The sequence below is a fragment of the Thunnus albacares genome, chromosome 22 (assembly GCF_914725855.1).
Source record: "Thunnus albacares chromosome 22, fThuAlb1.1, whole genome shotgun sequence".
In the NCBI taxonomy this organism is placed as follows: Eukaryota; Metazoa; Chordata; class Actinopteri; order Scombriformes; family Scombridae; genus Thunnus; species Thunnus albacares.
In genome coordinates this window covers 12871667-12896698 of record NC_058127.1, presented here as the reverse complement: position 1 = coordinate 12896698, position 25032 = coordinate 12871667, and positions in this window count along the sequence as shown.

Sequence of the window (25032 nt, the reverse complement as noted above, 5' to 3'; positions counted from 1 at the left end):
ATGTCAACTCCACACCAACCCAGAACATATAATAGAGGAATAGTTGATATTTTGGGAAACAGACTTAGTTGCTTTCTCTTTTATTTTTTTATTTTTTTTTGATACCACTCTTGTGTCTGCAAGGTGCTACAGCCAGAAGTCGGTTAGCTTAGCTAAGCACAAAGACTGAACAGGGGGGAAACAGCTAGCTTTACAAAAACCCAAGTTTAAAAGCTACTAGTTGCAGTTTTCTTGGAGGGTTATGTACCAGACTATTTCTTAGCACAGCGTGCACAGACCGCCCCCAGAAATTAAACTTTTTTTAAAAAAAAAACATGCTTCAGTTTTTTTACAGCTTAAACAAATGCAGTATAACATGTCAATTAGTGAGATTTAGAGGTGCTAGTAGGCAGCTTTTGTTACCTCTGAACAGAGTCAAGTTAGCCCCCATTTCCAGTCTTTATGCTAAGATAAGCTAACTAGCTTCTGGCTGTAGCTTCATATTTATCATACAGACATGTATCAATCTTCTCATTAAAATCTTGGCAAGAAAGCAAATTTATATAAACGTTTTTCCCAAATTGTCAAACTATTTAAGGTATTTGCATGACAAAACTTATGAGATATCACTAAAATTACAAATTGTTAAGTATAAACTATGATATACAAAACACTAACATTTTTGCATAATTACATAGATTTCTACATTTGAGATTTTTCAGCAGAGATTTTGGAGTGAGTCACTTAAATTTCTTTTCACTTTATCTACTAGTACCATGTTAGGCTTATCTGTAGCTTATTGTCCTGGGGGGAGTGGTCCAAGTATTTATGGGATCGTACAAAAAGCCCTCAGGTGTGAAAAATAATTGATACCTCCAGCAGGAGATTGCTTCCTGCTTCAGTATGAATAAATATTACAACCCCACAGGCCTTATTGTCATATTTTGAAGCTGTCAAGTCAACATCACTCATGTAATTGCACCTTGTTATTAATATTTAATGTGTAACATGTTATACAGGAGTCATTTTCACCAAACAACAGAGGAAGAACAATCAAATTGCCACCCACGTTTTATGTTTGTGCTCCACTTTAATACATCTGCCTTCATGAAGCCAGAGATAGTGATTTTACGACTTGATTGCCTTGTGCAATGTAGGAGTTGTGAGGCATTTGTAGATAAAAAATGAACATGTTTTCCTTTCTGGTACAACTCTGATTTGCTGTAAATGCAACTGATGTTTATTTCTTTGGAAATGAGTTATTGGCATATTCTCAAATCCAAGCTCTCCCAATCCCCCTCTCGCAGCTCCACTCGACAGCTCAGCGATCAATCACTGGCAGCTCTCCTCCTTCCTCTCCTGCTCTATCCCCTATGTGAGTCAGCCCAGATTTTCAAGAATTAGAAACTCATATTATCTGGGCTGTCAATACACACACACACACACACAACATGTTTACTTTGCCTGTACTGCTTATTATAAAAACCTTGAGAAAGTGGTCAACCAAGTACAGAAAGCAAAAAGTACCCAAAATGCTGTGTTTACAGTTTATGAATTGTATCTCTGACTCATAATGAGTCAAGAGGAAAGATCTACATGTTGATAGTGTAATCTACATTTGGATTGTTTATTATTTCATAGGCAGTGCTTGAAAAAATAGTACCGATGTCTGCTCAGTGGAAAGTGATGAAAAATGATGCAAGGATTGAGATTATTTTCCTTGATTCTACAGACCGTTGGGGGATTTCTCTCGGCAGGCTAGTGAGTAGCTCGGCTTAAATCTAATAGAAAATTCCCCAGTCTAATACCCGATTGGTCTGAAACTGCTGAATAGGAGTGAAAATCATTTGTAAGACTGTGTCTCCCTCACCCACTTCCGACTTTTATGACTTCAAAATGGTCAGCGTTTTCCTTCAAGTGTGTCAAATCTGAACGAGGACATTATTCCTCTTTCTGAGCCCTACTTTTTATTTCGAAGGCGATCGCAGCAACTTAAATGCCTCGTTAGGCATCAGGGAAATTTCTCAAAGGATAACAATCATATCCGCCAGTTGGGATTGGCCGACAGCTCAGATGAGATTTATAACTGCCCACACTTGTCCAAGCACTGGTAATGAGGTCATTGATGATGCCCATGAAACAAGAAAGGGCGCCTTGTGACCAAGGAAACAGGAATAAAACATACCAGCCAGACCTGACTACTGCTATTATACACAAAACATAAGTATGTGCTATCATTTCAATTGGGTTGAATGGGTTACTCTGTGTGAAGAGAAATCATAAATACATAAATGCAAATTTATTAAAGATTTTCCATTCCCCTCATCTCCTCTGTGGCACCTAAAAAAGATAAAGGTCAATATAATTTACTTTGGTTTTGCCTCTAATGGATAACTCTTCACTGTTTAGCAGTGTACCTTTATTCCTTATTGGAAAGTGGCCTTTAATAATAGTGTTTAGTTTGTTGTAAAGGCCACAAGTTCATCAAGGCAAACCTATTTACTGCTGTCCTTAATGTAAAATAGGACTTTAATGGCAATGGTTCTGCTTGTCTGAAAATGGTCTGAGCTACGTTTCCACTTTTTATTAATAAAGAAGACAAACCCAGTTGTTGTTGTTTTTCTGTGCTGACTGCTGACATTTAGGCCTCAGTCTCCTCAGTGGAATATTAGACAAAATCAACATTTAACAGGTGTTTCATGGGATACCACTCACTGACTGTCAACAAAACAAAACCACATTCCAAGTGTTGAAGAGAAATAAATTAGAAGGTGGGATGAGGGAGAATGTAGGCTTGAGAGAGAAGGCTTTTTAAAGAGGAATCCTGAGTGAAGATCTGCCAGTACGCCTTTGAAGGGCATGGCAAGGACGGAGAGGCAGGCGCCAGTGGTGAGGGCGATCCTCAAACAAACGCCTTCACTGGTGAGGGGATTAAGCCTCGGGCTTTGAGAGTGAGAGTGGGATTGAACTGTGCAGCCCTGTTGAAAATACAGCAGAGGCACCTTTTTTTCTGAATGTTCCAGATGCCTCAGATTGGACCTGGACTACAGTATGTTGGAGGGGAAAAAAAAGTCCATTCGACTTACTGAAGTTTTTTGCAAGCAACATTTCTTGAGTCTATTGAGGTGCAAATATTTGTATCAAGTAGATCAGCCTGGAGTATGTCCCTGACCTTGTCACTGCATTGTATGGCAGTGTATGTAAGACTTGAGGGCTTTTATTGATCATACTGTGGTTTCAGCCCCGCACTGAAAACGCATTATCCCATAACCAAAACTATAAAATTGCCAGATATGAGACTCTGTAGAGAGCGGGTGTTGGAGAAAACATTCCATACATTTTATACAGATTGTCTGTAAAGATGGATATTGGATCGCCTTGTTTTCAAGATATATCTCAACACAGAGACGAGATTAACACAAGCTGTGCTTCTGCACTATCTCCTAATGCTCACTTTTTTCGCTCCACACTGTAGGACCTTGCTACAGTGTAATGTTGGGGGGGAAAATTGAATGAACAACCTTCCCTGGGAGACTAATAATATCATGGATCCTGAGTGCTTGCTCTCTGTGATGAGGCCTAACAGAAGGCTTGACAGGAGAAAATGATGTGTTGTTCTCTGCTGGGATAACAGTCCAGGTCCCCCTCAGACGATTGTAGCCGAGATATGAAGTGTACATAAACCACAGGTTTTTTGGATCCTCAAGGGTCCACAAGGGAAGCGAAAACTCACAGAGCACGGGAAATGAGTGACACCGAGGAGCGAATGGAGCTGTTGAGAGACCCCCAAGTACCATGTGTGCATGTGTGCGCTCCGTCACTCCCTCAACACATACAAATAGGAAAAGCACTTCACTTCAAAGCATCTAGAAATTCAAGACACACTTGAAATGAAGTATAGAAAATTACTTCATAAGATGAATCCTTAACATTTCTATGAATATTTCATCACTGAGCAAATTTTGCTCTTGCAGGAAGAACTGTGGGTGGGCAGCATTGATGGCAGAAGTGGTCAAAACCACTTACTAACTACAGATACATTTATTTTATGTTTGATGTTACTTAAAACTAAGCTTTAAGAAAGCTGTTTTTTTACAATTGCTGCATATGTTTGTAGGAGCAACTTCGAAATAATCGACTGTTCAAAAGTCATGCATTCTAACAATCAGAACTGCATGCTTAATTATACTAATTATAATTGTGATAATCTGTCAGTCATGCTTTTTTATTATATTAGCAACACTTTTAGTGTTCAGCACGGCATTAAACAGCTATCAACAGTGTCTTGTAATATCACTCAACTGACAGCAGCTCCCAAACTCCTAAACAAAAGAGAATGTACTGTTCTACTGAGACTACTAAAGACATTACAAATAAGAAATAACCAACAACAGTGTCTACAGAGATAGTACTGCCTCTGTAAATAGAACAAAGATTTTATGAATCAATGTAAGCTAATACAGTGTATTCAGTTGCTCTGCACAAATAATAAACCAGTAGCAATAAGAAAGCACTAAACATCAAAACTTTTAGTCTTCTAAATCATAAAACCAAGCTAATTAGGGAAGTTTGCAAAGTATTCAAATCAGGAGTAAAAAGAAAACCTGACATTTTATAATACAGTACTAAACAGTTTTCTTTAAAAGTTAGATAACTCAATGTCAGTACTGGCTAAATATGATTCTACATATATTCAGTGGCTAATAAACAATAGTAAAACCTACAGGGTCAGTTCAAGAGAAAAAGAGCACCTACTGTACATCCCTCTCTCTCTCTCTCTTTCCTTATCTTCATGGCCTCATTTCTAACACTCTTGCCTTCCTCTAAAGGATTAATCAGTTTCATTTTCCAGGAAATTACTGCTGATTAGGTTAGAGTGCTGTAGATGGTGCTCTTTTCTTTGTTCAGCCACAGTGGCTATTGTTGCTAACTACCCTGTTCTGATTCTATTTCTTCCAAGCCATAGATGGTGACAAAGATGTAGCATCTTTGATATAACCAACAGGTTTTTGAGGGGTTATGTTGAAGATATTTTGGGTTTACCACTCACTGCCATATTTCACTTAATTGGGTAAGGAAATCAAAATTTAATTAAAAACAATCCTGTAAATTGACTTCTCTATGAACCTGAAAGGTCCTCTGAGTTTCAATGTCCCAAAACCATGCTAAATACTTTATTTATATCCTGTACATATTATACAGTAATTGTTTCAATATATTGTTTTTGCAGTCAGTATACAAAAATGCAATATATTTAACTGTACTATATTACTAAGAAATTATACAAAATGTGCGGCAAAGCTAGTCAATCAAATGAAACTTTGGAATGTCACTGCCAATTAAACTTCACAAATAGACATCAGAATGTTTTCCCAAGGACTTAAATGCCTTTTTTTCCAAGAGCAATTTTATCAACATCCACAATTTGTTTTAATTTAATTTTGCAGCTATGAGGAGCTCCTCCCACGCAAAGCATTGTTGGACAATAGCGTCCATTAACAGCACATTCAAAAATCTGCTTTTTTAATGTATGCACCCTGAATGATATGAATATACCAATAAAACCTGCTTGGTTTTATGTTTGCACCTTGGTAGGAAATTGGTGCACAACCTTTGAAAGGGTAACTATGCTGCTGATCCCACTGAGGATCAACAGCCCAGTCTGCAGCACTATCCATCTTTCACATACTCTGCTAGTCCATGTAGTGGGGTCACAATGGCTCTCACAGGCCCCCATATTATACTGGTATATGGTTCCAGCTGAATTTACAGAGGCTGACCATAAGAGCAGCAAAGTAAAATGCTGACAGATCAAATCAGGGATATAATCCGTGAAAATTTGTTTCACATATGGTGAGAAAAGACGTCCAATTTAATTCCTGTGTTGTTCTGTTTCTGTCAACTATATAAGTAGGCAGTTGTCTGGTAAAATACGATGCATAAACCTGATAAATGATATATCATTGTGTCAGTGTGTTGCTGTGAGTTTTGGACTCTTTCTGCTTGCTACTGGTCTGAAGTCACCTAAAATAGCTTCAGAGTATTTTTAATGAACCCATATTTAAAAAAAAAAAAAAAAAAAAAAAAGTCACCACCGGAACCTTGTTATCAATTATTCAAACCACTTTAGGTGTTAAAATGACAAATGATACTGCTACTGCATGACCTATGTTTCACCTCTTGACTTCTTCATTAAGTGATTTGATGGATAGTTTAAAAGAAAATTTCAGAACGTCTCTATATTTCCAGTTTGAAGATCAAAAGCAAAGACAATGACAGCTCAGCAAGTGATGCGTTTGCTCAGTCAAGTGTAGGAAAGGTTCATGCTGATGTCTAAGAAATAGATTTATATATATATACAGATCACCAACTCGGGTTAAAACACACATTTTAATATTGGTTATAAGTTAGCACTATTAACTATATTGTGTGCACACATTTTAAATTCTCAACACCTTTCCTTCAAGTGTGTTTGCTCTCAGCTTTGTGCAGAGGCTGTGGTGGTGATGGTTTGGGTGTGCATGTGTGGGGGTTGGGGGCTGCTGAAGGCTGCTAAAGTCAACAAATTTGAAATTCTACTTGTCCAAGTTTTATTAACTCTACTGCATGATCAACTCTGACAGTGCACAGGTGTAGATGAGTGGTCTCATCCCTGTATGACTGACCTATTTTTTGCTCTTGATAACCATAGTGGAATACAGAGTGAAAAGGGGGAAGCTCTGTTGTGCCAAATACATGCAAAGTACACAGTTAAAGGCACCAGAGCTCTGTTTAAATCCGCCTGGATTCTACTTGTTGACTGGTTGTCAATAAAGCATGTCATGTTTTACAGTAAATACAGTAAATATTCTAATAGATATGTCAATAATATATCCAAGACAGACCAGCTGGCGTTTGTCTCACATGTAAACATATGTTCCAACGCTTTATTTGCTATTAATGTTCTATTACAGGAACATTTTAGGATGAGCAAGGGCAAGAACATCTAAAGTTTGAGCTCTGGCTCATCGGCGTATACAAATCTCCTAACTTGTAAATTGGGCGACATGGGAAAACCCTTGGCAATACATTAGAAGAATGTTCAAAGCCAAAGCATCCCATCGATTTGACCTGTGTGGGCCTTGCAAGCATGAGCCATTAGTATATTCTCAGATGCTGTTTTCAGATTTGTTTGTGTAAATGAGGTCCCATGATGATTGCATGGTAAACAGATTCAAGATTTTAAAGCTATCAATCTACCAGATAGCAGGGACACAATAACCTGTCCTTGGGCATTCATACTTGTTTCTTTTTTTTTTTCTTAGATGGTGCTGTAATAGCCCTTATTTTTCCCTCAGTTCTATTCCAAACATTCACTGTGCATTTCTTCTACAATTAAATGTTGAACAGACTTGTTTGAGACCAACTGACTATTTCAAAAGGCCTTTGTTACACATAGGAGCTGCTTTACTTACACCAACCATTATGTTAGAGGAGAGCAACATATTTATTTTACAATAGGCCAAGGCGGGCATCTTTACTTTGTAGATTTCCTCATGACACATAAATAATACAGTTGTTATATTTACAGTACCTCTCACTATACCATCATATACTACAGTGCAAATGCCTGGGTTAATTCATAGGGCTTTATCTTATTTGTGGCATTATTATTTTTATACTACTTTATACTGCTACTTTTACCTAATTGGTTTTAATTTAAAAGCTCTATAAAAGTGAATTCAAATGAGACATCACCTGCACTTGGCACCATATTTAGCCTACCGCATTTCCATACCTGCAACTCTGCACACGCCTGGATAAAAATATTAGTTTTCTCTTTAGAGAAGTTCCAAACTGTTCTAAACTTAATATAAAAAGTAAAATGCTACTTACAGTACATCAATGCATCATTGATATTAATCCGGTAATATCATTTATAGTAGTTAAATATTAACAGGGGGCATTATTCTGAATACTTTTGATACTTTAATTGCATTTTTCTAATAAAACTTATGCACTTTTACTTAAATTACATTTTCAGTACATGAGTTTTACTTGTAATGGAGTGTTTTTATGCTCTTGCTTCTGCTTTATTGTTTTGTTAGGCATAATAACACACCGAATGAAATAACCCTTTTATGAAGGTGCAGATGGGTGTCAATTGTAATGTAATTGTAATGTATTCAAAATAATAAAATAATCATAAAAATGAGGTAGCACAGAAAAGTGCAAACAAGCCAGGAATAAATGAGGACAAAGAAAAAAAAAGGTTATGCTATTAACAGAACAGAACAATTGGCACAATAGTTTAATTACACATATCAGTCATGCAATTTCCACAAGCCAATTTAGGCCTGTGATATGTTTTTAATTAACCTAAAGAAGCCACATCTTCAATCTTTTTTTAATGTAATTGAATGTTTTCTCTCTGTTAAAATGTAATTTCATCCATGGTTTGAATTTCCTTTATAAACTCCCCTTAAAATTCTGTGTGCAAGGACATGAGGTCTCGAACAATAATTGAGATGTAAGCTTCAGGGCAGAGATGTGTAATATTTCATAAAAATAATCATTCATGTAATATAAATGCTACAATAATATGAAAAAATGGTTATTTATTAGTGTCCTTAAATATTTAGATATGGCATAAAACTAAAAATGATGACAAATTTCCTCCAACAGAGTTTGACAAAACCTCCCAGCTTATTCTTTCTTCTCAGCCCTCCAACACATGGTCAATAAATACTGCAAGAAAAGTGGGCAAAACATTCACACAAAACCTTTTTGTCACACATTAAAACTCATTTTGTGAATACAATATGACTTAACAGAAAACGTTTTTTTCTGTGTTGAGCGTTTGACCACTCGAGTGCAAGGTCCAAACAGTCCGAGGCAAATTCCCAAGTAGCTTCAGAACCTCACAATTCAGACATGACAAAATAATTTTAATGTACATCCATTTAAGGTTACTACATTTTAGAAAAACAACTGATGTGTTCAGAGTTTTGAAAAAGACACACTTTGCATGTTTTGATTTTTGGAGTGTCAATTGACCCTAATAGACTGTACTGGCAAAGCATCAGGCAAGCAAGACAGAATGAGTTTACACTGTAAAACAAAAGATTTGGGTCAGAAGTGAGAGCAATGATGGAAAATAAGAGAAAACATAGTCTAGGTCATGATTGTCCCCAAGGCTGCGGACCACTCTGTAGAAATCCAGAGTTAACTCAAGTTGATTAATAGAAACCTCATGGTTTGTGTATCAGCTGCTGTAGTTTAATTTACAAGATACTTTTAATGTAATAGGGCTACAATAGAATGCAGGAGACACTGTAGAACACCCTGTGAGACAGCATATAATGTGAAAAAGTTAATTTAGTGGATTTTATGTAGGAAAACCTGCAGGCAGTGTGTTCATGCCTCTCCACACTCTGCTAGTTTTTGAGTCTCAGTGCTGGATAACAAGGTAAAATAGTACAAAGTGGATACCAGCCATGCAACAACAAACCTGTATGAATACAAGTTGAGGGATTAAATTTTAATATCTATTTCGTTCTCATTACACTTCGATGGTGCATCTTTGATATACAAACAGGCTTGTTACAGACACTGCTTCAGATGTTTGTCTTAGCCATATCCTAGCCAATTTAACAAAGCAGTTGGCATCCATCAACATTCTAACAATGTACCTTGGCACCAAAAAGCCATTTGCAACTATTTCAGAGCAAGAGAAAAAAAAAAAAACAACAAGCGTCTGCTGTTTTTTAGTTTCATTCTGTTCTCAGACCGAGCATCTGGAGATTCTTTTTAGAAGATTTAAAAACAAATGTAAGGGCTCCAGAGTTTCAGCAGGTCTCAGAGAGCCATCTCTCTCTCTCTTATTCTTGTTCTGTTGCTCTTCTCCCATCATACCATGCAGTTTATAGAGATTTATACTGCATACAATATACTTTATAATTAGTGTTTTCCTGCTTTGTTCAAATATTTAATTGACAGTGTTGCCACATATATCATTCAGGAAATAAACATATGTAAAAGTCTATTAACCATGCTAGAAATAGAGGATGATAATTTCTTTCTGCCTTCATTTTGTGTTTTTAAAAGACAAAAAGACGTAAAAGGCTTGCAACATCACTTTGAACCAAGATTTATTAGCAATGCTAATGTGACCCCAAGTGATGTGTAAGTGAAAGGGAATCGCTTGAATATTGCACCTGTGCTCACATCCTCCCACATAGTCCCACCAAATTTCCACAAAAAAAAGCAGTTATGCATAAATGTGCCCCTCCGGGAGTGGCTGCTATAACACTGAGACACCCCTCGGAAAAGGCGGTTGTCTTGATCTTTCAGCGGGATAATCAGCGAGGTGATTGCCATGAAAAGTGAGCAAACTTCACAGCAAGGATTTTTTTTTTTTTGTTCTACAAAAAAAAAGTAGACAACCTCTGTTTCAACAAAGTTCCAAAAAGAGAGAAAAAAAAAACCTTTGCAGTGAAAATATTTGCAAAGATTCAGAAAAATACAAGTTCCTGGAAGACAGAGCAAGTAGCTGATTGCCATGCCACACCTTGTCACCTTCTAGTAATGCTCACGTAACGTGCCCCCAAATTCATTTTAAAAATCGACTTCCCATTTTGCTCCCTGGTGTGATAACAAAAAAGCAGTTTTCCCTCCTCACCTCTAATTCTCAACATTACGATTGCTTGTGTTTTCATTCTAACTCCCTGCTTATCACCTAAAACCAATCACAGGGTGGCCTGATAAAAGGATATAATTAGAAAGTGGTAAAATGACTGCTGAGGGGACTTTTTGGGACGAGGGCAGCATGTAGTCTGTTTTTGTCTGGTGTCTACATAACCAAAGTGGGCCAAAAAACACACCTTCGAGCAATAGTGGAGCTGTGTGGAGCCAGATGTGCCTTTCTGTGCCATATTTAGCTGAAATATGTGTCTAGTTCACTGGGCTTTTAATAGGAAATTTTTTGACCAAGTGAACCCTTGTATGCCAATATGAATGCAGGATAGAGCTTCTCCTACTGTCAACTTAAAAATCCCAGATATCCCTATGAGCTTCTGACCATTTCTTAGCTCAACCTTATGAATAAGTCACATCCATAGATTTGAGTATGGAAATAGGTGAACAGAGGGTGACGGTGGCTCGCTGCCAAGTGAAATAGGCTGCACAGTGCTTAAGCGTGATGGATTGGTGGCACTAGCCTGGCATAATAGCCCTGTAGTGGACCAGACCCTGTTCAAAGAACAAGCTTATACATCATGATACTGCAGACATCCAGCTAATACTCAGCCCCCACATGCTACAAAGGTACCGGTTTCTACATCCACAAGCTTGATGGATTAAGACAAACAGGTTATTTATGGACCGAGCAAAGCTTTGGGAGCTTGTTTGTGCCTTTCCCACACATCTGTTTGCTGAAGGGGGATAAGGCTGGACACTAAGGACCTCTGGATCTAACATTACCCAGTGAGCGGCTGGCATGAAACAAATCAAGTTGATATGGAACAATAGCTTTTTAGTCTTTTTTTAAACTAAAAAGGCTCTTTTTCTTGAGAGAGTGTGTGGGCTAGATGAGAGCATTTACAAGTGAGCTTGTTTCAGCTTGAAAAGCTAAAGGGGCAAGTCATATCTTTCCCTTTTCACAAAATGCCCAAAATATATTATAATAGTGTATACTGTACTGTACACTGAGAGTCAACAACTACCTCATTGGGTATTGAAATGCATTGTTTTTTTGGGAGTAAAATTTCACAAAACATGTGTATTTCTAGAATAGGAAGAGCTTCAAAAAGTCAAATATTGGTTAAATACAGGAATTTCAAATTGGGATGGAGTCTCTAGCTGAGAGAATAGAAGTAGCTAACTATACATCATGTTGGAGCTGATGAATTCTCCACACCATTACACCAGCCTGTACCTTTGAAACAAGGCAGGATAAATCCATGGTGTTATGCTGTTTATGTCAAATCTCGCCTTTACAGGATTCAACATGCCAGGCGGTGTTATTTACATGCTTAAATCATCCAATTGTGGTGACCATGTGGATTGATGAAATTAAATGTCGCACAGACATTCACGGGCCCTGTAGAATGATGTCTGCGGACGTTTCACATTTTTTGTTTTTAATGAAATGCCTCGACAACTATCAGATGGATTGCCATGGATTTTAGTACAAATATCCACTGTGCTGTGTATCTTAATGATTTCACTTACCCAGGGAAATAACTCAACATCAACTAGATGTCATGTTTGCCTGATGATATATCCAAATGACGCTCATGATTCCCTTACTTTTCCTCTAGTGCCACCATGAGGTTCATATTCATGGTTTTAAGTTAAGTGACACAGTTGGATTCCAGTTGAATTGGGTACAAACATTCATGTGCCCCCTCAGAATAACTTGTAACAACTTAAGTGATAACTTTTCCTCTAGGACCATCACCAGGCCAAAATTTTAAACTGACCAATACTTTGTACTTCATTTTTAGTGCCTATTAAGTGCAAATTTTAACATGGTAAACACAGTAAACAGTATAACTACTAAACATCAGCATCTTAATACTGTCATTCCAGCATGTTAGCATGGTGACATTAGCATTTAACTCAAAGCACTGCTGTCCCTAAGTATAGCCTCACAGAGCCATGAGCATGGCTGTAAACTCTTGGTTGTGTTGTCCTCAGGACTGAAACTGGCAGGATGACTTTTATTTGTGAAACTGTTCTTGTTATACTCTGGCAATTTTGCAGAAAGCAAAATCCCAGGACACAGGTTTTTGAGATGCTGCATGGTTAATCACACGTTCTGCTGCTCATGCTTTACACTCATGCATTATTTACATATAACTCTTCCAACATGTAACAGTCTGAATACATGTATCTGTCTGAAGGAACAAGCTGTTTACATAAACAGAGACGTGCTTTATCAAGCACAAGTTCATCTCCAAAGCTTGCCCTTTGACTGATTTCTTAAGCTAATGAGAGTATATTAATATGTCAGCGGAAGCCTGATTAATAAAATTGATGGGTCACGCTTCAAATTCCTCAACGTGACAGCTGTGTGAGATGTATTAGACTTATGATGCTGCATTCACAGAGCATAATCTTTGATCATAGATCTAGGCTCATTTGTGTCATATTTGGAGCGCATTACACTCTTGTACCTCGCTTGGAAATTGGGATTGCCTCACTAAGCATCCTCGACACCTTACCATGATATTCTCATTATTGATTGTTTTTGTCATATTATCCAAGGCTCAAAATCGCATACAACCATAACACAAAACTGTCGTGTTTACAGGGGTGAAGACTCAACCTGGAGTATTTTTGGAGGTGCATTCCTTTTCCCTGAGTCCCACATTTGATTAAAAGTGAGATTGCATTACTAATTTGCAGCACACACATTTCAATGGCATTACGTTTGAAGTGAGGAGGAAAATCTCCAGTTCAGTTTAAATCTCCTCGCTTGGTAGACCTTTTGTTTTCTAATAATTTCCACACCAGAGAAGGTGGGTTGAATACTCTAATCTTATAAGCGGCTTAATTCAGATACTGTGACTTCATTACATTCTCTGCTGTTTGTAAACTATTCTCCTGAAAACTGCAAGTTGCTAGGGCTGACTGGAAGACAAGGTGTATAAAATAACCTGAGAGAAAGCCTTTGTTTCTTAGACAAAGCCAGGTGTGCGGGAACACCATACTCTAGAGGCTCGAGGTATATTAAAAGTTTGACCAGGGCCCGTAATAAAAAACCTTTGGCTCCCACTGTGCAATTAAGCGGTGGCTGAAACTATTGATTTGATCTTTTGTTTTGTCCATCCACCCACCTGTTACATTGCTCACTGGGGAATTATCACCATCCACAAAACCTGCCGCCAAGAGAGAAAAGAGATTGTTGTGCACTGCAAAAAATCTCTCTCTCTTTTCTATATTTTAACATGTCATGTAATCTAGTATTTAAACCTACAATCAGTTTCTACTTCATTAGACAAAATTGCACCTAATAATTTGTCCACCTCACTTGTATCAATGAGGGCAGACTTAATATCTAAATATGAATATAATAAATGTGAAACAGCTCTCAATATAATAATTGGGGCAGCTGTGGCTCAGGAGGTAGAGTGGATCTTCCACTAACCGCAGAGTTGAAGTGTCCTTGAGCAAGACACTGAACCCCAACTTGCTCCTGATGGTCAGGCTAGCACCTTGCATGGAAGCTCCATCGACATCAGTGTGTGCATGTGTGTGTGAATGGGTGAATGAGAGGCAAAAATTGTAAAGAGCTTTTACCTTTAAGGTAGAAAGGCCATCCTCCAAAACCCTCACTAAGTTGAAAAAAACAAACAACTTTCTTATACAGTTTTAACTAAAACTGGCCTTTATAACCTTCATGTTGTAGTATACATAGTATTCATTTCACTGTAGCTAGGTGTACCTAATAAACAAGCACCTGAGTGTGTATATTCATATGTGTAATATATAAACTTATTACAACCCCTTTTTACAAGATTTATTAGTCAGCTAACACACTGCAGTTTGATTTTGATTAGATTCTTTTTAAAAAAGCTGTATGTTTTGCCTTTATTGTACAGACATGCAGACATTATTGCAGTCACCTTTAAGATTGATTTCACTGGGAAAATGTGAAATGAATCCTTCAGCACTTCAAGACTTAATGAATAAGTATTTGATTAAGTAACCAAATGGATTTGTTTTCAGTGTGGTGTTGCCTTTTCATCTCCTCAATTACCCTTTGTTAAGCCATTAGGTTTGCTGTCATCATGGATAGAAACTGTTACTGTTGTTTCACCAACAACACACAGCAGTGAACATGGGATTTCAATAAGCAATGCCAGAGTGCAGGATTTTCTTCATTATTTAAATCTGTAAGGTTACCAGCAGTTTTTGTCAGTATGTCTGTTTTAATTACAAGATAAATGATACTATAGATACAGAAAAAAAATCCTGTGATTTTAAGTGTTTGTTATACTGTCTTTTCACTAGCTACAGTGCCAGAGCTATGATGCCCCTTTCTAGCTCTATAGTTTTACTTTGGCCAGCTTTCTGGGAGCCTGCTGAGGGGCAACCGTATCAGTCGTGTGAAATTACTGCTGATGCAAACCCAACATTTCCTGCTTTACGGCTTCAAATTAAAAGCTTTTAAATGGCCAAATAAATGGGAGACTTTTATTGTGGAGATTTACAGGAAATGTAACATGTTCCTCACCAAATTAGCGGAGCTTCATTAGCGGTGCTGAAAACCAGCCGACACGACAACAAATGGAGATATTTGGAGCGCTTTGTTCAGTGAATCAGTTAGAAATAATGCAAGGAGGTATAGTACAAGCAGAAACAGCCACAGTGAGATATTTGATGAAAAGCTGCAGACGACCAGCACACCTCCAACAGGTAAACAACTTATTTTACTTTACCCTGCTGTGTAATGGAAAAACACTCACAGCGTGCCAGCTCGACTCGAGTCATGGCTCGGCATGACTACCCCCAAAACAATAGAAAAATGCTATAATGTCAGTGGAGCAAAGCAGTGCATTTGCACGCTGTGCGTGGAGCAGATGACCATATAAAGAAATCCATCACGAGCCGACATTGGCTCGGGCTAAAAGTAGAAAAAACAGTTGGAAATCGAGCGTTCAGAGATAGTCTGAGGCTGGTCCTCTTTGCTCACAGGGATTATTTCTACATACGTTTACCTCATTATTTGACACTTTGGCCACGTTTAATATGAACATCTGACATTGTAACATTGTGTGTATATATATATATATATGACTGAAAATAAGGAAAAGCATAATAGGTCCCCTTTAAAATGATAATCCAGCAATATATTCAGTGCTATTGTCATTCATATTCTGCCATCATAAGACTAATAATTAAAAACTTTTAATTGCTGGCTGGTCATGATAATCCATCTAATATTTGCATAGAAATTTCTCTCAGGGCTGTGAACACCATATACCTTCACCATATAAATGTAGATACATATCCAAACTTTCTGAGCTTGATGTTATCAAATACATTTCTATTTAACATGTAATACTTTCACTGTTTGGTCATGGCATATGATATTGTATTGATGGGGGAATAAATGGAATCTCATTAAAATGGATTTAATCTTAACAGATCTCAGCAGGGCAAAGTTAGATTGACAATAGAGGGTTTGTTTAAAGTTTGACTCAGCAAGATATATTTTTTGAGCAGCACTGAACATGACTTTGTAATGATTCCTAGTGTTTACACGAAGTGTAATAATCTTAACTTTCACCTGCTGAGGTGCAAATGTTTTGTTTTTCAAAGCCCACCAGCACAACACCTGAGGCTTTTTATCCACCAAGAATTATATCAGCTAAAGAGACTGCTGTATAACAAATTGCGCACTCCCAATATAAAATATGAAAGTGGGACGAGTGTCTGCAAAAGCGACTAAACAATCATAAGGCAGTCTCAGAGCAGCTGTGCCTGATGAGGACAGATGTCTGCGTCAGGTTGTAAACGGCTTCTTTACTGTTTACAGCATGGGCCTGCTGCCTGCCCCAGTCATGCATTTTGATTAAGTCGGAATATGAATTGAGTCCTGTCAGGATCGCTGCGACAACCCCAGCAAAGACCTCATGAAAGAGCAAATTGACAGTACTCCACCAATCACTCTACTTTAATTTGTCACAATGGCAAAGGTCATCTCTTAGACAAATATAGCTCATGCTACTGAGGCTTGTGGCTAGGCCTCCCACACACATTGGTCCCACAGAGCTAGTGAAGCTACTAAAACATGATATAAGGAGATTCCAAGATGCATAATTGAACAGTTTGCAGCCAGCTTGATAGCTGGAAATCTGCTTCATTAATCAACTCCCACAGAGTTATGAAGGCATGAGGAGAAGAGGTTTATGCTGGCACTGAGCAAACACAATGGGATGGCACTGGATGAGCCCACATCCAAACCTAAGTGGCATCAGTTGCAATATGGAATATGTTGAAGGTTATAAGTAATACCTATATAATACATGCTTTATATGCAACATACAAATCGTCAAATGTTTTTTATGTCCGATGTATGAAAAGCATTTCTTTTTTTTAATTTTAAAACATCAATAGCAATAATCAATCATGAAATCTTTTAAATATTCTCAATCTGTGTTTGGCTGTTAATTGCTTTGCAGACATTTAAATAGCCATTCCAATATAGAGTCATTCCTGTGGTCCTACTCTATGTAATTAAATGTGTTTTCAGCTCTCTTGGATCAAAAAATGAAATGCTAAATCACTCATGTCTGAGCGTGTACAGAAATCTGTGCTGGTGTCCAATGAAGCCAATTAAGCTAGGTCATCTGGTGCATTACTGCTTGTCTGCCAGGAAAGGACTTTTATGCATGAAAATCTTGGATGCATTCTTGCTCTATACCGACTTTTGATACCACTCCTATAATGTCTGGATCTCTTTTGCCTCTTGGCACTGACAGATTGATATGAAGTCAGCAAAATGTTTGACCCGGCTGTTGAAGCCAGACCGTATATTTCAGCTTGCTGCTTGTTTAGCCAGTCACTATTTCAGACAGGCATTATGAAAAGTGAAGGTGTTCCTGTTGCCAAGTGTTAATAGAGGTCAGGAAGGAAACAAACAAGCATAAACATATTTTTAAACAAGAGCAATGACACCATGAGAGAAAAATAAACCAACTGGTATCACTAGCCAAGGCTGTATAGTATGAAGTGTTCCAAACGTGGTGAAAGCCAGGAGAAAGGCTCATTATCCTCTTATCAAGGCTGGGAAGAAGTCACAGCAGTTGGCTCAAACTGGATTGGATAAACAAACAGGAACATGCTTTAACTACAGTCATTTTAGTTTCTGAAGATAAGACGCTCTAATATCATTTAAAAATCAAACTGAAATTAAAGTCTATTTTTGCTAATACATCAGTATATACTGTATGTTCTTGGTGTTGTTACCAAAAGGAAGACATTTAAATTTTATCTATTGTTTTGCAGTGTGGTCTACATCGTGACTTTTGTGCATATACATGCTTAGGGGTCTAGCTAGCGTCAGTAAGACAAAAAGGGGTCTAGCTAGCAGTCTTTACTGACGCTATAGCTACACTAACCCCCCTCCCTTTTGTACATTATAAGAGACAAAAATTAGTGAGCTTTCAACGACTTAGCATGAACAAACATAAAATCTAGCGGGAATCAGTGCTAACTTAGCAAGCTAGGCTAAATAGCTTCCATTTTCCAAATATACACAACTGTAATAGCACAGTTTCCCCTCCAATGCTGGATGTTGTAAAGGGTCGGACAGCTTAAATTGCTAACAGTTGTTGTAGGCTTGTTGAAAAAGGGGAAAAGGTGTCTTGTATCAATGTTTGTGGGCTGTGCAGTATGATGTTTTTTAGTGAGTAGCGCACTACAGGAGCTGACAGTGTGAAGCGTCAAGTCTGCCATGGGAAACATCCACCCAGAGACTTAAAGCTTAGACACTGTTCCCATGAACATATATAGTATAATTTTATGGAGAATTCAAATTTCAGTTTGACTTTAACGCAGATATATTTATAGTGTGTGGATAACAACGGGTAAGGGTCTCTCACACTATAATTATATGTAGTGACTAAAACATAAGTGCAGACGTGATGGTATGACTGTAGCAATGTGTTTCCTTGTCAGGTGAACAAACTGAGGTTAACAAGGCCAGGCTTTGGCTCATGTGAGTCTATGCTTGTTGCCATGGAAGCCAATCTGTGCCTGTGGAGAAATGTTCCCCAAAATCCGACCATTAAGAGGAGCCAATAATAGGTAGACTCACTGCGGTTCCTGAGTTTTCTGAGAAAAAGAAGCATGCTTATTTTTTAAAGGTGGGTCAGTATTCACCACAAAATCTACAATAACTTGTGGTGGAGTTCAAGTGTTTCAGAAAAAAAAAAGACTTACATGACATGTTGATGATGTTACAATATGGTCAGATGATCAGTGGGTATCAGCGGTGTCAAACTTAAATGCTACATGTATGGGAAAACTACAGTATAGTGTGATTTGGTGGTTAAACAGTCAGCTCTATGCCTTCCTGTATTGCATCTACAATCGCATACTGCTCCCTCTTCTTTACATAAAAGCTGTTTTCCTGTGGGAACTTTTATCTTCCACCCTCCAGTTGAGATTTATAATTTGGATCACAGAACAGGAGATGTCGAGAGGAGAAGAGAGAAATAGAGGAAGGAGTGTGGGTGTTTAAAGACAGATAATCCATTTCAAGGCTTCCCCATAGGGAGGTTCTGTTGTGTTGTGCTGCTTATTTGTTTTCAAGAAAGAAGTTGCTTTGCACCTCTTGCGGTTCGTGCTATAGACTTGTAGTGAAAATGACACTGACACAGAAGGCTTCTGTTATGGGAGAGGATGGAGGATATAAATTCTGCAAGAGAACTGGAGGGGGGGTTACTAAGTGAATGTCCCTGTGTTCAAATGGCCTTGCTGGCCTTGAAGAGCAGGCCATCTATCATTTTGGTCACTCTCATTGACAGCTGTTGTCTTTGGATCCTATTAAAGAGAAAATGACCACTACAATTCAGAGGCTTCTTACACTGCTGCGCACACACACAGCATGTGTTGCTGTTCACAAGTGTGTTTGAAGACTCGAAAACAATGGTCATATTCTCAGTACTGTATATCTAACGAGATTCTAGATGAGTACGCCTTAGAGTGACTAAATTAATGTGGATTTTTGTAATTTCATCTCATGCTGAGGTTTCAGATTTATTTCTTGTGTGTAAAAGCATCTTGCTCTTGTATATATATATAATACTTGTTTCCAACTAAAAATTTGCACATTTTCATAGCTCAGTGAAAGAGTCTCCCTCTGTAACCCCTAACATCTGAGCCGGCGCATAATAACCACATGAGAAGCCGAGGAAGGATTCACATACTGTGCTCTTACAAATGCATGAGATCTGTCAGGAAAGCTCTGAGTCTGTTCATGCTAGTTTCATGCTGGCTTGACCAGTCAAATCATATTATAGATCATATTATAGATACAAATTTATCTACTGTTAAGTCACTTTCCAGCTCTGAAATATGCACTTTCATCTACAGAATTCAAATCTAATGGTTTTAGTGGAATATTTGAGGAGAAAAAAAGAGGTGGACACTGAGAAATATTGGATGAATTGATTGAATATTAGACTGAATTTGGAAGACAAGAGCTGGCGAATGTTCACATTACTGTACATGTCATTTATATGAATTTCTAAAGAACGCATGAAGTTTTCATCATAGCTGACAAACTAGTGAAAAGAAAACAGCGTTCATGGTGTTACCACTATATGTTCTTATGATTATGTTCTCATAATTACCACCAGAAACCACAGGTAATACCAAATCAACCAGAACTAAAATGTTAAGAAATCTAAATCTAAAAGCATCATTTACTCTAGTACTGTACTCAAGTACTATTTTATATTTCTACTTCACTACATTTAAGAAGGAAATTTTGTACTTTTTATTGTATTACATTACTTAGCATTAAACAAAATAATGAAAACTTGCAGACATATACACATGTATATGATCATTCCTCCTGTGTAAAACCTCTGTCTCCTCAGAGTCTGCATTGTGTTGGCTTTATCTATTTCCAATATCACAGGAGAGCATTTTTGACAGTCCAATTACAGGCAATCGATAATCATTGAAAGTGTGTCAATGTGGCAGGCAGCCTCTCTGATTTATCAAACAATTTACAGAGTGCAACAATTGTACAACCATATATTTGTTTTGCTGGTTGAGGTTTTTCATTTTCAGGTACCACCTGAGCCCTCTGATCAGCTGCAAATGAGTCAAGAGTGGAATGATTGTAGAGCTGTCACCTGATTTGGATTTGTAAATTGTCTCCTCACACCTGTCATTTCAGGTTCACTTGCCCGTTAAAAAAAACACTTGTAAACAGTTTCGCTATACCATAATTTGTCGACAAAGAGTACAGGCTTGCCTTGACAGCAAAGGCCATTCTGATTGCTCAGCTTGACCAAAACCATCAATTAATGAAAAACAAAAAAACAAATACTAACATAAATATAAGCTTCTCAACATGATGCTTTTACTTGTTTTGTGAATGCTACCTTCTGTTGTCTGTGTTTTCTTTGAAAATGTATAAAGCTTTCAGATTTACAATACAGTAAAACTAATGACCAGAAAGGTTGCGAAAGGGATATTCTATTCAAAACAGCAGCTAAAACAACTGTGCTTGCCTACATGTCTTGTGTGAAAAGAATTGTGTGAACCTTTAGCATATTAAAGTCTGTGTCAAGAAAAATGAAAGATTTCTTTTAAGACACATTATACATGTTAGAAAATAATTGCTGAAAACATGTGAACAGACTGTGAACTATGTAGTAATGAATTGTGGAGTTAGAGCGTTAAACTGTTTTTAACCATTTCTGTGTTCAGGATTTTTTGGGCGGGCCTGAAATGGTGGCTTGATGACATAGAGGGGTTACTATCACGACTCCTCCCCCCACTATACAAACAATAGAGTTCACATACTCATAGTTACTATTTCCACACTGGGTAGTTTTACAAACTTTCATCGGAGACAACTGGGATTCACTTTGGATAATCTGCTGCTACTGGTGAATGGGGCCATTTTCTGTAAATTTTAGTGCTCAAGGAGTTATTTTAAACCCTACTGAAGCATCTGTTGATGAGTGGAGCCGCCAGGGGCTTCAGCTTCAGCATCAGCTGTGTGGCTTAACATAACGATGATTGGTGAAGGATCACTTGTTAACTAGTCATTTGAGTTACATTTTTACTGAAATAAGTCCATATTTACCCACAAACTATGTGCTGAATTAAACAGTGGCACCTAATGTTACTTTATTTTTTAAATATCATCCATGTCGCTTGCCTTACACTTTCAAAACATCCTACTTTAAATTGTGTTTTTTTATATGGGAGTTTGGTATGAGCGTTGTTAACTCTGAGGCTGTTCAGTTGGGCTGTGCTCTCAGCGTGTTCAGTGGACAACGCCCCCTGTGTTTCAGATCAGAGAATACCGCTTATTTTTCCAGGATTTTCAAACCTAATTTCGTATACATGGCGACTTTTTTAATCATTCAAATTTGGCTGGGTGGTTAATTACACATTTTTCTGTGGTGAGACAAACTCAGAACCCATATTTATTATTGCTTTACACTGACTTTAAATTCACAACAGCCTCTCTTCCAAGTTCCAACAATTCTCAGGGGAAGATTGACACTCACACCCAGTATGTGTCTGAGTGCCGCCCACATGGCACATTTGCAGGACAACAAATCAAGTGACACCTGCAAGGACAAGCTCTGTGTAAATGAAAGGGACACATAAAGCCCTGTTCTTCCAGATATATCAGAATCCAGCAACAGAAGTTCACTTCTTCATATACCTCCCTGAGAAAAAGTTATTACTTTTTGGAAGGGAATTACTCTACGGTAACAACAACAACAACAGACAGAGCCCTCAGGCATTTAAAAGTTGTTTGTCTCATCAGTGCATTTGTCTAAATTCCTGCCATTTGTTTAATCTAAATTTGGCCCCAAAAGCCAGAGCACGTGGTAACAGGTGCCCTGCGGACAGGTTCAGATAAAAGACTGAGGAGGAGTGAGAAGAGAAACAGAGAACAAGGGTGATTGACTTGGGATTATCAAGTCAACTAAGGTGAAATTGCTGTCACAAGAAGGTAGATAAGCTAATAGGCGAGGGAATGAAGAGATCTTTTGGTAATTACATACATTTCTCCAATAAACCCAGAGATCTGACTCGTAGAAACTCATGCATACATTTGTCATGAGCAGGCTGGATTATTGCAATTCTCTGTTTATGGGTCCAAACAAAACAACCCACAGATTACAATTTATCCAGAACTCAGCCACTCAAGTTCTAACCAGGACAAAAAGAGATCAGACCATATAACTCCAGTCCTCTGAAACCGTCACTGGCTACCTGTTTTCAGAATATAATTCAAAAATCCTCCTTTTGGTTTACAAAGTTTACTTCTGGTTTACTTGCAGGTTTGGCTCCACAGTACATCTGAGACATGCTGTCAGTTAATAACCCCAGCAGATCTCTCTGGTCACAAGATGGAAATCTCCTCTGTGTGCCTAGAGCACTTTCAAAGTCCGGTGAGATGGCATTCAGTATTTATGCACCTAAAGAGTGGAACAGTTTGCCTGCTGAACTTAGACTTGCTCAAACACGGTGTTCTTTCAAAACCAAACTAAAGACCCTCCTTTTCACTCGAGCATTTTCTTCAATGAACACACTGTATTTGTACAGTATGTTTATTTGTATGTGTGCATGTATATGTATTTTTATGTGTGTGTATGCATGGATGTTTCTGTTTATTTGCACATTTTTTTGTTTTAATGTGAAGCACTTGAACTGCTTTTGTATGAGATGGTGCTATACAAATACATTTGAATTGAATAAAGAGTGAAACTGTCTCAGCTCGGCAGGCATAAATATTCCAATTTAATTGCTCAATGCTTTCTTATACTAATTCCTCCACAAGTGGTGTAGTCTTGCAATTTGTCACGAAACTGAAAAAAGGGCCAGATGCTAGGAGGCCGCTGGGGGGTCCCAGGGCGAAGTTGAGCTGTGGGCCACTGTTGACCCTCAGTACCCTACAGGTACAGTGCACATGTTAGACTACATATGGCAATTTTATTATATTTTCCCAAGAGCCCAAGAAGACAACTAATTCCTTTATTCTTGCATACTACCTTCCACAGGCTTGCTGTGTGTCATTTAGTTAGTGGTAATTTGATTAAACATAAATTTATTTAGGAATATACACCATGTATGCATTATATCTATTAAACTACATTTTAAGACAAGGGACTTGTCATTTCAGTACATACTATGCTTTAGTGGTGCATATGCCTAAATACATTTGCAATAATTTTCAGTTGCTCACTTTGCCTGGTTGGTAAATCAGCCCCAAACAACCATGATGTCTCAAAAAGCAAATACAGAAAAGTGTGAAAAGAAACATCCTTTATCACAGGATTACAGTGTTTAACAGAATTGTGATGTTCAAAAGTCCTTATACCTAAATGGCGAAATATGTCTTTTGTCAGTGCCTTCCAAAGTGACTGTTGATGGGGAACACAGTATGCCACAGTCTCCACGCTTTATACATCCAACCATCCACCCCAACTCCTTCCTAAGAGGTTTTGCGGAGCTATATGTTAGCATACTAACATACTAAGATTGTTGTAAGCATGCTAATGCTAGCATCTAGCTCAAAGCACAGCTGTGCTAGCTTGGTTCAAAGTCTTGTTTGAATTCCATTGTTTAGTCCTTCTTCATGTCTATAAATGAAAAATAGTTGTGGGCAATGATGTGAGCAAGTTTGAACAAACTGTTTTGAGCGAAAACAAGGCCATTAAACAAATGGTTGGTCATTAGTCCCTATTTCGAACTACGTCAAAGCTTACAGGCAGGGTGATAATCATTGCAGAAGCAAGCCAAGCCGTCTCAGCAATACTCTTATGCAGGAAAAAATGCTTAAAGTGAGATGAATATCCTCTTATGATATTCAGTATTTCTCCTGTGACACATCCAACCTTGTTCAAACTGTAAAGTGCATGAAAACTTTTCTCCATCCCTTATTCTCCCAGTAGAGATTTACACTCAGACGGTGAGAAAGTCTGTCCTGGCCCTGAGGCGCGCACAACCAGGTAACTAATGAAAATGAAACATTTGTTCTTTAGGGCACCTCACAGGCACACAGTCGAGCCTGCTGTTGGGCTCACACCAAAGACTGCACACCCTTTGATAGATTGGCAGGGGGAGGGGGCGAGAGCTAACTTTAGCCCGTAATGGTTTGAAATATGCTTGTGCTACAGTTTTTTCGCTGTGAGGCCAAATGATATCCCCTCTCTTGATGATTTATCAAGCCCATTCAGAGCCTTCTCGTCAGGGATAAATTGGCTCTTGCCTTGTGTAATGCCCTTGATGGATAATCATCTCATTTTTCTTGATTATTCTATCTATATGGCTGTTGCTTAAAATCAAAATGAATAT